The sequence below is a fragment of the Ascaphus truei genome, chromosome 2 (assembly GCF_040206685.1).
Source record: "Ascaphus truei isolate aAscTru1 chromosome 2, aAscTru1.hap1, whole genome shotgun sequence".
In the NCBI taxonomy this organism is placed as follows: domain Eukaryota; kingdom Metazoa; phylum Chordata; class Amphibia; order Anura; family Ascaphidae; genus Ascaphus; species Ascaphus truei.
Window position 1 is genome coordinate 110874043 of NC_134484.1, and position 12789 is coordinate 110886831.

Sequence of the window (12789 nt, forward strand, 5' to 3'; positions counted from 1 at the left end):
CTAGCCTCTCCTCATAAGTTAGATTGTCCATCCCCTTTATTAAGTTGGTGGCTCTTCTCTGCACTCTCTCTAGTTCTATAATGTCTTTTCTTAGGATTTTTGCCCAAAATTGTAATCCATATTCAAGGTGTGGTCTTACTAATGCTTTGTAAAGGGGCATAATTATGTTTACTTCCCTTCCATCCATTGCCCGTTTGATGCAAGATAAGATCTTGTTTGCCTTTGCAGCTTCTGCATGACTTTGGGCACCATTGCTAAGCCTGCTGTCTACAAGCACTCCTAAATCTTTCTCCATCAAGGATTCCCCCAATATGTCTCCATTTAATCTGTAAGTCGCCTTTTTATTCTTGCGTCCCAAATGCATAACCTTACATTTATCTGTATTAAACCTCATCTGCCATTTACCTGCCCACGTTTCCAGTCTCTCCAAGTTCTTCTGAAGAGAAATTACATTCTGCTCTGATTCTATTACCTTACACAATTTAGTATCATCAGCAAATATGGAGAATTTGCTCTCGATCCCAACCTCAAGGTCATTAATAAACAAGCTGAAAAGCAGGGGTCCCAGTACCGATCCCTGAGGTACTCCACTCACAACTTTAGCCCAACCTGAAAAAGTTCCATTTATGACAACCCTCTGTTGTCTGTCCTTTAACCAGTTTTCAATCCAGGTGCATATATTATTACTGAGTCCAATTTTCTTTATTTTGTACACCAACCTCTTGTGTGAAACCGTATCAAAAGCCTTCGCAAAATCTAAGTAGACCACATCAACTGCATTACCCTGATCTAAATTCCAACTTACCTCCTCAAAGAAACAAATAAGGTTAGTTTGGCATGATCTATCCTTCTTAAATCCATGCTGACTATTACTAATAATTTTGTTTTCCATTAGGTATTCCTGAATATTATTCAGTATTAAACCTTCAAGTAGTTTCCCCACTATTGAAGTCAGACTTACAGGTCTGTAATTTCCCGGTTGTGATCTAGCTCCCTTTTTAAATATAGGCACCACATCTGCTTTACGCCAATCTTGTGGTTCTGAGCCTGTGGAAATGAAGTCATTGAATATTAAATATAATGGTTTGGCTATTACTGAGCTTAACTCCTTGAGAACTCTTGGATGTATACCATCAGGGCCAGGTGCCTTATTTACTTAAATTTTTTTCAAGTTGCTTATGAACTTCTTCCTCAGTTAACCAATTGTTCATTAATATGGAGGTTGTGGCTTCCTCCTGCGGCACTACTATTGAACTTGATTCTTCCCTGGTAAACACAGAGGCAAAGAATTTGTTCAATACCTCTGCTTTTTCCTTATCTCCAATAATCTGCCTGCCCATTTCACACTGAAAGGGTCCTATATTTTCTTTTCTCATTTTTTTGTTATTAAGATACTCAAAGAACTTTTTAGGGTTGACCTTACTTTCTATTGCAATCCTTTTTTCATTATTCATTTTTGCTAATTTGATTGCCCTTTTGCAATTTTTGTTACATTACTTATAATTCTGATACGATGTCTCCGTCCCTTCTGACTTAAAGAATCTAAACGCCTTCCTCTTCTTGTCCATTTCCTCCCCTACCTGTTTATTTAGCCACATGGGTTTTGACTTATAGCTTTTATACTTATTACCCAAGGGTATACACTGATAAGTGTGCTTTTCTAACAATGTTTTAAAGACTGCCCATTTATCTTCTACATTTTTCCCTGCAAAAACATCATCCCAGTGTATTACATGTAGATTAGACCTCAGTTTATTCAAATCTGCCTTTCTAAAGTTTAAGGTCTTTGTTGAACCCAAGCAATCTGTTTTTTTGATAATTTATTTCAAATGAGACCATGTTATGATCACTGTTACCCAAATGTTCCAGGACGTGAATATTTGTTATTACTTCTACATTGTTTGATATGACCAAATCCAGAACTGCCCCTCTCCTGGTTGGTTCCTCAATTATTTGGGTCATATAATTGTCTTTAAGCACCCCCAAAAACCTGTTTTCTTTTGTTGTAATGCTAATCTCATTGCCTCAGTCTATGTCTGGATAATTAAAATCCCCCATTATGCAAAGATGACCCAGTTTTGATGCCTTCTCATTTGCAAAAGTATTTGAGCTTCCTCAATCTCACAGATATTTGGTGGTTTATAGCATATTCCCACAAACATTTTCTTTATACTTTACCTTTTACCTATCCACAAAGTCTCTACGTTTTCATCATTCCCTTCATAGACATCATCCCTTATAATAGGTTTTAAATCCGGTTTAACATATAAACATACCCCACCTCCCCTTCTATTTGTTCGATCCTTCCGAAAAAGGGAATAACCCTCTAAATTAACTGTCCAGTCATGAGTTTCATCCCACCATGTTTCAGTAATGCCTATAATATCATACTGCGCCCTTGCAGCTATTAATTCAAGCTCCCCCATTTTATGGGTCAGTAGAGAGATACCAATAACAAGTGTGGGACAGTGATATATGCATTTACATACGTCTGCTTGAATATGTGAAAATTCATTACCACCATACAGCGTTATATATATCTATAAAGATCTCTGGTGATATTTGTTGAGAGGCTACACCTCTAAAAAACTGTCTTGATCAACAGATGGGCTATTAACCCCTTAGGAGCTAGCTGCTTTCTACTTTGGTTTATGTGAAACCTACTTTGTGCTCGTGGCTAACATCCCTCACCACCGTAATTTTAATCTATACCCTATGTATTGTGTGTATACATGATATGTATATGTTAATAAAGTATTTTAGTATTCATCTCTTGGCATATGTAGGGAAATTATCATCCCGGATTATATATTTTCCCACCTACCTATGCAATCATTGAGGGCAACAACAGGGATTTCTTTCCGGCCAGTAACATTGACTGATATCAAGAACTGTACTGTACCTTTACCTTGATTTTGGCTAAATGCCCCTGATCCCCAGACATTTCTTAGTCTAGATGACTAAATAAAAATCCATTATATTGTAATGCATAAAATCAATGCCCCATTGTTCACTAAATACTTACTGTATGAGTTGTTGTATCAACTATAGATAATTTAATATTAATATATTAGAATATATTGTATTGATCGCTATGGATCATGCAAACAAGGTAGACCTAAAAACCTTTTTATCATTTTAATTAACAGAATAATTAACACTGACATGTAACCTATTTAATCAACCAGAAGTGACTGAGGATATCACCCAAACAGCCTGTGACTAATGCAATGTTGTAAGAGAAGCAATATTACACAAAATTCTCCAAAATATGGCCACTAAGAGACAGGGGAAATTGAGATGCATTTAGTGTAGCTTAAGCAGCTGACTGATCAGATTAGATGTGTAACCAACAGGGAAACAATCATCCTCATGTATGCATGTATATCTTAATTTATATAGCGCCTCAAGGTACATAGTGCTTCACAGCAGTAATATACGTGACATACAGTAATAGTATAACACATAGTGGGAATATGAGCTTCAGACATGAGAGAAACAATCGGAAGGGAGTCCCTGCCCCAAAAAGCTTTCAATCTAAGTAGTAAGTAGGGAGAACATACAGAGACAGTAGGAGGGTGTTATGGTAAGTGCACCGTCAAGGGGTCAAGGTTAGTGCATCTGAAATATATAGTAGCAGCCAGCTGAACTACCCATGTGCTTCTTCAAAGAGATGTGTTTTAAGAAAGGTCCTAAAAGGTGGAAAGAGAGGGTGCCAGAAGGATTTTGAGGGGAAGGACTTTCCAGAGGTGTGGGGAAGTGAGTGAGAGAATGGGGCGTTCCTGTAATTAACCCTACCCCACGGAAGAGTGGCCCTTCCGGTCCTATGAGGATACGGATGAAGATATCTCTTATGGGGAACCCGAACCGAGTCACACCCACAAAACACCCCATGAATGGTGGAGGTGCCTAAACTCGGTACGTACCGAACAAACAGGTCTCTATGACCCCGAATATTCCTGCCAGCTAACACAACTGCAAGAAAAGCCTGGCGGATGGAGTGAAGCTGCTGAAGTTTCAAATAAAGACGGAGACGCCAGTATCCTGGATGGGACGGAGTCTCCCAAAAAGGCGGAAAAAGAAAAGTGTTTCTTCACTTACCGTGGAAGGAACAGACACGGGGGGTCCGAGTTGCCCTGCAGCCTAGAGAAAATAAATGGAGGATTCACCACGCGGATGACAGAATATCTACAGGGCTCAAGACAGAAGTCATGTAACCCAAAGAAGTGTCTGTTCGGGTGCCAACAGTGAGGAACCCTCAACTGACCATACCAGGGAAGCGGAGGAGCTGGACATCTCTTAAAAAGCTATCTGCAGTCTTAGTATGGATCTGAAAGTCTCTCAGAAGGAGCTTCACATCCTCAACCTAGAGATAGAAGTCTCACGCCAGGAAACCGGGAGTCTCAACTCAAAAGTGCGTAAATGGAAGGAGGACTACAAAGAGACCCTGAATCACACAGAGACTGTAAAAAGAGAAAATACAAGGCTGAAAGAAGAAAATTCTGATTTAACTGACCACGTCAATGAAAAGAATGAAAAGCTTCATGAGCTACAAAAAATTATGAAACTATTTGAATATGAAAAGTTAGAAGCATTGGAACAATGCAAACAAGCAGAGTGCCTACTGCAGAACCAACTGCAAGGTTGTCACGGGACACCAGGCATTTACAACTTTTTACCAGGATCATACATAGAGCAAAACAGGTAAAGTGAAATAAATTGTAAATTTATTCGCATGAAAAGCATACACACAATGATACACAAACTAAATAAGAAGACACACACTTACTTAGGAACTGGGGTAAAAAACGTGACTTTCCTAGCTAACTGGCACTTTAAACAAGAGTCTTTAGTGGACCGGGACTTAGCCCGAAATGTCCTGGAACCCAAATCGGCATGAAATTCCAAATGTCACCGGAGGACTTGCTTTTGCTACAATACTGTATTATTAAAATAAAATAAAAGCCGTGCGATTGCCTGTTAAAGGCACGTAGGTAGAGTGACTGATACAGTCTCTTTTACTGCGCATCTCTTACAGACAGCTGGACCCCGGTAGGATTCACACAGCAGAAACCGCCGCTGTGTGAATCCGATGGGCCATTTGTCTGGCTGCTGGAACCTTGCGACATGCTAGACGTTGCCATGCTAAACATGCACGGCAAGCGGTCGACAACAGGCAGTTGTACCTGTAAGAGGTCATAGAAATTACAAACACAGCAAAGAAAAAAGATGGCAAACTGGGTCAAATTGTTTGTGTACTGTGACAGGGTAAATTAAAGCCACCAGTTATATGCCTGGAAAACCTATGTCTAGTCTGCAGTGCAGCACTGACTAGGTTAACTTAAGCTGGGAACCTCAGGACAATTAGTTGGATCCCAGCTGCCTAATCAAGGTGTGTTAAAACCCAGGCTGTAGACACATGGAGCCGGTCGGTTGAGGAGAGAGGAGTAAGCTGCTAAGAGATTTCCTGATACAAGGTCTGATTAGAATAGTAGATGAATTGTGAACTGTCTATCCCCTGCATAGAAAAGGGCAACTGCCATATACACTGTCTGCTAAAGAGAAACTGTTTTTGTCTGTCTGCTGAAGAAAAGCCATTTTCCTTTTGTTGCTGATGAAAAGCTATTTTTGTTTTGTGTGCTGTATATTTTTCAAGGTTAAATAAATAAGCCTTGTCCAGAAACCCGCGTGTGTAGTTGCATGTACCCTGCAACATGTACCTTTTGCTCCAATTGATGGGATATGATCTGGCCCAATTCCAGAATAATATACAGTATATAGTATACAGTAGCTTACTTTTTACACTAAAGAGGTTATTAAACTAACTACTATAGTGACAATTTGGGCAGCATCACACGGAAACACCAATTGAAATCAATGTAATTAATAGCCCCCTAAGTTTACTCTGACAAAGGTTATACTTGTAATAGAATCACTACAGATTTGAAAGACTGAAATTCTTATGGTTTTGCAAAATTTCTCAGCAAATCGAGATATACAGTACAGCATTTCCAAAACAGGGCAAAATAAGGATGTTTATTCAATAGCAGAATAACATCATAAACATTTAGCTAATGGAGCATTCATAATTTTATATTATTTTAATAGATCCCATATTTTGATTGATACTTTAATATTGGGTACTAAAAATTAATGCAAAAAGTAAGATATTTGTATATTTTATTTAATCTGCCTAAAATATATTGAATACTGTATATTGACACAATGCAAACATGATAGAAATACAGTAGCATAACTTTCATACATGTACAGTACATGTCTGCTAACTGTACATGAACCACCATTATTTTTAAAGCTATCTTTCACAATGTGAAATTATTCAGTTCACTGTGCTACCTGAATTATTTTGTTTTCTTAATACAGTACTTTAACAGGTCAACAGCAATTAAAAATGTCAGTTCAGTATTCATTTTCCTACTCTCCAATGCCCTAGGTTTTAATGTAAACATGTAATAGTTCTCTGCAGCCGCTATTTTGTTTTCTTTATTCAATAGCTACATCCAAGCAAATAAAATGTATTACCAGAATGGTATATTTATGACAGTATTTATTCTTGGACAGGCTGGGAATAAAAAAAAAAACACATTACAATACTGAAGAAAACAGCTGAAGAAATAATTACAGAACGTCAAGATGCTTGTTACATCTGCTCTCAATGCTGATCACTGTTAGTGAGCAGAAGCAGACAATCATTTGTACTCAGAGACATACATAGTTATTTGTATAGTATTTAATTCACATTGGTTGTTTCATGACATATTTCACAGATAAAATGAAGAAAGAACTTATGGAAGGGAGATCTGGTAGTTATAAGCAATCATAATGGGAACAGCAATTTATAGCTATGCCCCAAAGGTCACTGCACGATAATGGTGGGAAAGCTTCAGAAGTAGAATTCAATCATGTACTGTTAGAGTTCACAGCATGCACTCAACTTGCTCATTACATGATCTCTGTTCTCACACTAGAAGGTTGCTTCTTGTCTATGTACTTGAACGTACATTAAATCATTGTTGGAATGTAATTTACCTGCCACAAGTTATTGAAGTCTTTTGGAACCAATTTATTTTTTGCACAATGGGCTTCATATTCCCTTTGTTACCGTTGCACCTCCCTGTTTCATCATCATCTGCACAGTGCAAACATTTATTGACTTAGAAAAGATGGAGGTCACCAGGCCCTTTACATTGTAATGGGGAAACTTCAGAAGGGATGGCAATTAAAAAGCACCACTCTTTATGCTCCTCTGTACAATTAGTTAAGACAATGGTTAATGGACAATTTAGTTAATACAGTTCAACAAGTAGACTAATGTTTACTTCTTTCCACCAGATAACATATAAAAAGAAAAGAAAACACTGTAAAATAAACTGAACTCTGTTCTTCTGTCAGTAACATATTATATAATATTGGATTTGGTTACACATTAGAATGGACACATTTGATGACAGAAATCCATCACCGGTGAAAATTTTAATTAGTTGTACAGTATACGCCAAATCCGGTTACCGTGATTTCCAGGTTGTTACGGACCACATGACCATAACTTCATAGATCACCCAAAGTGAAGCAAAAAACAAGAAGTTATTTCCTCTTTTCACTTGGCTTGTGTTATTTCCCCCTTGCCCTTTCCTTGATTGTCACAATTACACTTCTGGGGTTTGGATGAGTAAGAATAGGCAGGCATAAAAGAAGAGCAATTGCAATCTCAAAAGAAAAGCAAAGAGAGGGACAAGGTAAATAGAGAAGACAGAGCAAGTAGATTAGTAGGGATAATACATGGCAGCGATCAACACAGAAAGAAAGAATAAGTATTTAGCAATAAGCCATGCTTGTAAGCTTAGGAAATAATCATAAAGAAAGAATAACAAAGACAAAGAGAGACAGAAAAGGTAAAACAAAATATTATATTAATTATTCATCAACCCCAGTCAAGCAGAGAGAAAGGGGCAGAGAGAGAGAGACATTAATATATTCTAGTCAGTAGACTAATACGTAATATTTTAAGAAAAAAAATATTTTTTTAGATTCTTTTCTGTTATTTATAAAATAGTATTCTATAAGATAAAAGTGCACAAAACAACAGCCTCTATGGTTCAGGTCCCTTAATAAGCATAAATAAAAGCAAGGTGAAAACTCACTCACTGGATTAATGTGATTAAAAAATCATCCAAGCATATCTTAATTTGATGCAGAGCTTCAGTGATCCTCCTCCTGGTCACATCTCGTTGGTGGGGTTCCTTCAGTCGCACGATGTGATGTCTCTCTTGCACATTCAGTTTCTGGATCACTTGGTAACCTTGTTCATTTCCCAGACCACCTCGATCTCAGGAACTAAATCATTTTTTGTCTTTATCCAACATGTTTTGCAAGGTCCTAGTTTCACTAACTCAGGGAGGTGACAAGATAACTCTAAGCTTGTTTGGTCAAATTGTCTGGAAACAACAGTTCCAGACAACGGACAACAGTGCATTGCTAGTCTCCCAGATACTTGATTGCATCGGCCTTTTACAAGAATCTGCCTTCCAGAACATGGAAGGTACCTGTATGGGACACTCTGAAAGGCCTGAGCGCTTGGATCAGTTGATCCTAGCTGAAGAGATCACAGTATAGACCTCTTGGTATGTTCCACATAAACCAGGTCCTGGTCCACGAGAAGCGGTCGCGGCTAGGATTGCATGCCGAAAATAGTTCTAGGATGTTTGGTACCAACTCCCGGTCAAGGGATTTCAGCACCTCCGGAAGAAAGAAAAGGGTGGCATCAGGAACTTCAAGCCGAATTGAGTTCCAGGACATTTGGGGCCAAGTTCCGGTAATCTAAAAACTTTGTTTCTTTGCTTCTATTACCCAGGAAAGGTTAGTTCTTTGCCCCAGACCCTCAGTAAGTGTTTCTTTCTCATGTATTTTTTTATCTCATAGTGTGTATGCCTGTTTAAGTGAATAAATGACAATTTATTTCATCATCTCGTTTTCCTCAGTGTTATGATCCCTGTATAAAAGGTTGAAATGCCTGGTCTCCCGTGACACCCTGCTATAATCTGATGCCATCCTGGTTAGACGTCGGTGGATCCTCAATTTGACACAAAGCCCTAGATCCTCCATTGATTGAAGAGCAGTCTCTGGTGTGTAGTTCTTTATTTCTTAATTTTTTAAAAGCTGTCTTCTTGCTTTTTCTTTCTTCAGCAAGGATGTTGCTTCGTCATCTTCTTCCGGTCTTCTGTGATGTCCCAGGCCTTATACACAGCTGCGGCTGCCTTTATCCTAATGCAGCCGTAGCCGCGTCGCTCTGACAAGACACGGCCAGATGCATCCAGATGCGGTCTGTTTTCTTTTTTTACAAAGCGGTTTTTGGTATTTTAGTGCTCGGATTTTTAGTGCTGTCTGCTATACTGCAATACCGTCTAAAAACACAGGTGGGCGTTCGCGAGCTGTTGTCTTAAAAGTCTAATAGCAATTCAACCTAAAGTACAGTACTGCCATACATTCTCTGCAAGTCTGTGTGCGCGTGCAGTACTGTATTTGTAAAATGAAACGCATAGGCGTGTTACAGTACCACATTTTCGGCGCATACAGTGCTCTCTCTCTCGCCCCCGCGCACACACAAGGCTAAAGTACTATTTCAACTTCTTATCTACTTCTTTTCTACAGTACACATCTCCCACACCATTCCTTGGAATTTATGGCTTTCTGGCTTCAATCTTCCCGTACCTGTCATCACATTCCTGCGTGTATAACGTACAGAGCCTGGTGTCACATTTCTGCGCATGCGTGTATAACTTCACATTCATTTAGAAGTTCAAGTCTGAATTTTGTTTTTTTTTTGTGTTTTTTTTTGTTTTGTTTCCAGACAAGTGCCTGCATAAAAATTCTTGATATTCTGATATTCAATCGGCACTGTAGCTTTTTAACGCAACACTAGTCATGCACATGCTTTATTTATGTGATTTTTATTTATTGGGGGGTGTGGGTGTGGGGATCAAAACATTACGATGACCTGTTGAAAATATTTCTTTGAACGACAGTACAGGTAATCCACCCCGTACACACAAGGCTCAAGGATTTGATTTCAACTTCTTATCGACACAGACCATTCATTTTCAAATGGTTGGCATTGTGTTTTTAATCGTCTCGAGCCTGGTGTCACATCTCTGTGCCTGCGTGTAATTCTCTTTGGGACTTTGTTGATTATTAATGCAGAGACCATTCATATGACTCAGCCACCCACCCCCCTCCAAACCTTTGAGGCTTTGTTTAGGGTAACGCATGCGCACGTGTGATAATCCCTTCTGGTATTTAATGTGTTAATCTGATTAGCCCTTCTTGGCAACTACAGAAACTAATGTAGTGTAGACTTGTGAGGTTTACAATGGTACATGTACTGTACTGTTTAGATGACATGACAACCCCATCAAGACCACGCCAGGAGACAACACAGACAACGCGACCAAGACAGGAGGAAAGCATCCTCCCAGACAATCTACCCTCACCCTCCACCACAAGCACACCCACTCCCAGAAGCACACCCACTCCCAGAATCCCACCCACATACGCTTGTTTGAGACGGTGCCTGACATGATCTTGCGTCACTCCAGTCAGGGAGAAGTATAGGTTTGCAAGTGGTGGTGTAGCCCAGAAACATGCCATGTACATTTTCAAGCACCACGTGCCCTACGTGGTGTACTGCGGGTGGGCCCACAATGTAAACTACGAAGGGAATCGCGCCAAAAAGGCTCTTCCCGAAAATTTAAGAAAGACTATTGTGGAGGTATTGCGGCGCTATTTTACAATTAGCGATCATTTAATGAAAATCGTGAGAGACTCCATAAATAGCATTTTGCAGCATACAAGGCATCGTCCCTGGAAGGACGATCTGCTGGGGATCGAATTCGCTGGGTGATTGTATTGTATTCATACTGTCAATGTTTTTACTTACACCATACACCTGTAAATGTTTATACTTGCTGTAACTGTACTTCAATAAAAAAATGCTGCTTGTTTTAAATTGTATTCTTCAATATTTTTACTTAGAGTACACCATGAATGGTTTTTTATTTACTCCACCAATAAAAAAAATGCTGCTTGTTTTAAATTGTAATTGTTTCATTGTGTCTCCTTGGAGGGGGTGTTTAACTGGTAACTGTCGAAGTGTGTGCAGGATTACTGTACAGTAGTTACTGTAGTAAACACAAGAATTTTGCGTTTCAATGAGGCATGCTGTACAGTACTGTATACTGTAGGCATGCGCATTACATCAAAACAGTATTAAAACGCATTATTATTATTAGTATTATTATTAGAACACACATACTGTAATACATGTACAGAATAAATGCATACTTTTTATTTTCGGGGTTTATTATACAGTACAGTATGTAAAAAAGTATTCTATACTTTATGAAAATCAATAAAAATGGCACTGATTCAGATTCAGCAGTGTGCAAGCATCGTTACAAAAAGCGATATCCATCCTTCCATTTGCCGTTCTCAGCGTGATGACAAAGTTTCTTTTCTGAGGAAGAAAAATAAAAGTATTACTGTAATGGTTGGTTCAAATTAGTCTGTCCCCTAAAGAAGTTCCCGCAGTCCCCTCGGTCAGTCCCAACAATAATTTTCTCAGCGGGGCGTCTCTTGTTCACATACATGCATGTGCCTAGATGTGATGAGACGCATATGCGTTTCAACAAGCTTCCAATGCGCATGCGCCTAGCTGTCCACCAATTGTTCAGTATCTACTGTAGAAGCTGCTCAGCCAATGATATTGCTGGACTACATTTTGGCGAATTGTGATTAAAAGAACTAAATAACCATAAGCAAAGTGATTGGTTACAGGAGAATCGCTTTACTGTGCATTGATATTGATATGGTAAAAAAAGAATTAAAATATGGCAGCTGTACCCACCATAGACGTTGCCATTCGGTTGGCGCCGAGCCACTGCCAGTCCCGTAGTCTTGATTATACACGTAGTTGACAGGTGACAACAGGCCTGCTACACCTGTAGTTGACACCTGATGAAGCTGGAAATCGTTTTGGTACATGCAAGCTTGCTGGTATCTGTACGTGAAATCCTGCTCAGGCTGCAGGTATCCAGGCGGGGACAGAAAGCAAGGGTTGTCAGTCAGCAGGTTTTCACTGACGGTCAGACCGTTATTGGAAGCCGGTGCTGGCGCTGGCGCATTGCTTGCCTGGGACTGACGATTCTTAGTTGGTTTTACCATGACCTTTTGCATTTTGAACTCTCCATGATCAAAGATACTGGAAAAATCAGGGGCAACACACCAATACCCTCCTCCTGTAACTCCGGGTGCAGGAGCAATATGAAAAAAACGCAGATCGATACATAACTTTTTCCTTATTGCACGCTTCCACACATGAGCATCTGGTGAAAATTTGTAAAAGTCATAATTTTCGATAAAATATTGATAAATTTGATCAACTGTGGCCATCTTATCATCTGCTGAACTAATTGCTGACCATATTAAATAAGCGTACGTTATGTCGGTTTTTTTGAACACGGACTGCAGTGGTGTACTCATCTCTGGACCTCTCTGGACAATGGAATAAAACATCAGACACTTTGCATTAAGTTTTTAATATGAAACGCCTAAATAGATACAGTGTTGTAACTTCTTCAGTACCAAGGTCAATTCACAAAGGACCACTGTGGTATTTTTTAAACACCTGCAAGTCGACATATTACTGAAGCGCATGTACAGTACTGTACGTTAGAATTCATTACAATTCATGAATATCTGCCACCTGGCGGATAC